Consider the following 3,394-nt stretch of genomic DNA (forward strand, 5'->3'; position numbering starts at 1 on the left):
TTCTGGTCACTTCCCTTCTTCCTCCAAGCCTGGCTCGTACGTGGTCGCCAGCACGCCTTTAAGAGGCAGGTGTATCGTCTCTAGCCCCATTTAATTTACAATCCTCGGATCCATATGTATTTAGACATTAAAACGTGATCGTCTGGCAAAAGACCTGACTTGGGGCTGGGCTGGTTCGTCTGGCTAATCGATCGCTGGCGTCGTATGTGATAGTGAGCCCAGATCGGACGATCGATGCGGAGGTGTCCGAGTAAGATTTGTGCTTGATCTGAGTCCATCACCGAGTCGTGGTTTACTACTCTATATCTATCAGCTGCGCTAGATAGGTGGATATATATATCCACGTCCCCTTGAAAGCCAGAAATCCATCGATTCCGGCGCGCGGCGTAGCAGAGAAATCAGAAAGAGAAGAGAAGAGAAGAGAAGAGAAGAGAGAAGAGATGGAGCAGGCTATGCTGGCTAGGGTTTTGGCCGTTACTAGCGTTGGTTTGTCGTGGGCAGTAGTGTGGAGCCTCTTGTCGCAACAGCACAGGCCCTTCTCCACGCCCGCCATCCTCAGGACCTTGGACGCCGCAGCCCCCGATCCCGTCATCGGCCGCGACGACAACATCGACCGCATCATCTGCATCCTCTGCCGCTGCACCAAGAACTGCGCCGCCCTTGTCGGCCCTGCCGGCGTTGGCAAGACGGCCATCGTCGAGGGCCTCGCTCGGCGCATTGCTGCTGGGACGGTCCCCGAAGCCCTTGCTGGGGCCCGCGTGGCGGAGCTCGACGTCGGGGCCATGGTCGCGGGACCCACTGGCGCGGCATGTTCGAGCAGCGCTTGAAGGATGCCATCAAGAAGGCCGAGGATTCTGCCGGCAAGCTCATCCTCTTCATCGACGAGATGCACATGATTGTCGGTGCCGGCGATCATCGTGGCGGCACCGGCGACGCCGCCAACATCCTCAAGCCCGCGTTGGCCCGTGGCCGCATCCGTTGCATAGGCGCCACCACAACCGAAGAGTACCGCAAATACATCCAGAAGGATGCCGCGCTCGAGCGGCGCTTCCAAAGGGTTGACGTCGACGAGCCAACCCTGCAGGCGACCGTTGTCATCCTGCAGGGGCTGAAGCAGCGCTACCAAGACTACCATGGACTGATAATTCGCGACGACGCTCTGGTCACTGCTGCGCACCTCGCCGGCCGTTATATTACTGGTACGTTCATGATAAGATTTGTGCATTTTGTAGGTTTACTTTTGTAGGTTTGTGCATCTTGAAGAAATTGTCGATTTTCTTGTTTTCAGGTCGCCAGTTTCCTGATAAAGCAATTGATCTGATGGACGAGGCATGCACTTCTGTGAAGTTGCATCAACCAAAAAAGGTTAAAAACAAGAAAACTAGCACTGTAAATGCAGTGGAGGAGCTAACCGTTGGTCCATGCCATATTGCACAGGTAAATTCACATTTCCTGGCTAATAATCAAATATCTATGAGTAGTGTCCATTTGTTTCAATGTGATGCTCATGCCATGTTCTTTCGTTATATGAAGGTTGTGAGCCGATGGACTAAAATTCCGATCACTACACTTGGCCGAGAGGAAGAAAAGTTTAGCCACCTAGTAGACAGATTGCATGAGAGAGTCGTTGGACAGCATGAAGCGGTTAATTTGGTTGCACAAGAAGTGCTGCGTTCTAGGGTCAGCTTTGATCAATCTAGCCAACCAATCGGTTCTTTTCTATTTTTGGGGCCGACTGGCGTTGGGAAGACAGAGCTTGCGAAAGCACTTGCCGAGAAGCTGTTTGACAACAAGAAGACGTTACTCCGCTTTGACATGTCTGAATTTGCTGACAGTGGATCTGTGGCGCGTCTCATTGGAGGACCTCGAAGGTTTAAACTTGCACACTCTTTGCACACGTATTTCTTTCCTGAATTTCCTTCTCATGCTTCACATTTCCATTTGACTTTCTGAAGCTATGAAGAAGATGGACAGCTTACTGATAAAGTAAGGAGCCAACCATATAGCGTTATTCTTTTTGACGAGGCGGATAAGGCGCATCCCTCGATATTCAAGGTTCTCATTCAACTCCTCGATGACGGCGTGTTGATTGATGGAAAAGGACGGAGTGTATATTTCAAGAATACTATTATCATCATGAGCTCAAATCTAGGAGCAGAGAACTTGTCAGCTGGAATGGCCGCAGAAAACATGGAAACTGCACGGGATCTTCTTATGGAAAAGGTATGTGTATCCCAAACTGTCTCTTGTAAAGTCCAGTTGGGCACTCTGCTGATCGACATATTTACCTGATCTTGCACAGGTTGAGAAACGGTTCAAGCCTGAATTTATCAACAAACTGAGTGAGACTGTGATATTTGAGCCGCTTTCACATGACGAACTGAGGGAGATTGTGAAAATCCAGATGAAGAGTGTTGTTGCTATGGCAGCTAACAAGGGCATCTCTTTGTTTGCATCAGATGCTGCCTTGGACGTCATTTGGTCAGAGTCGCACGACACGGTAAGTACATGTTATTTTCATCACCAAACCAAATCACACTTATTTGCGTAGTCTTTTCTAGTATGTCCCGCTTACGATGCATATGCATGGACTATATATTGCAGGTGTATGGTGCAAGGCCTATTAAGAGGTGGATGAAGAAGAATGTGACGAGAGTTCTCGTGGACATGATTGTCAGTGGAGAAGCATGCCAAGGCTCGACCGTCTTCATAGATGCCGCCGATGATAGGAAGGGGCTGAAATACCACGTACTGAAGTAGCAGGAGGTGGCAGATCTACCAGTCGAGGCCAGCTATGCTTTTTTGCCGTGTGCGCTGCATAGGCATATATAGCGAATATGTATGTTGTTAGTGATTAGTCACCAAGCACTTGCTGTTCGTACTGTACATTAATTATCTGTAGCAAAATGGTATCTAAAGCTTGCAGGTTTGTGAGAAAATGTTTGTTGTTTGCTGAGATTATACTTCCTTGATCGAACCTCTATGACTGACTGCTACTGAGTTTACTAATAAACCTTGGGCCGCTGCTCCCAGTCTTCAGTCTTGAGACTTACTCCAAAATTAAACCCCGCTGCCAAATAGAGACCACGCATGCAGGCAAGTATTCGATGATTCAGATAGACACCGCGGTGTCCATTTTGGCCAGCTCAGTATGCCGTGTAAAGTGGTCGAATTTCATATGCACGCCATTGTAAAGTACTCCCTCTGTCCCGAAATATAAGAGTGTTTTTGCATCCATGTACAAAACTTGTCACGCTACAAAATATTGTTCGTTTCCAAAAATGCCCTCCCGCACCGCTCGCAAATTGTCTTCTCTCGCATTCCACTCTCGTCATCGCATTTCCTTCACTCCATCTCTCCATCCCTTTCCTTCCCCCAAATCCATCCCTCCATC

The 3,394-nt window shown here is 48.9% G+C and overlaps 1 pseudogene; it reads left to right on the forward strand.

The window, feature by feature from the left end:
- The first annotated feature begins 387 nt into the window (after window positions 1-387).
- Window positions 388-2,956, forward strand: LOC123083305 (chaperone protein ClpB1-like; annotated as a pseudogene).
- Window positions 2,957-3,394: the final 438 nt, after the last annotated feature.

Source organism: Triticum aestivum, chromosome 4A (assembly GCF_018294505.1).
Source record: "Triticum aestivum cultivar Chinese Spring chromosome 4A, IWGSC CS RefSeq v2.1, whole genome shotgun sequence".
Taxonomy (NCBI): domain Eukaryota; kingdom Viridiplantae; phylum Streptophyta; class Magnoliopsida; order Poales; family Poaceae; genus Triticum; species Triticum aestivum.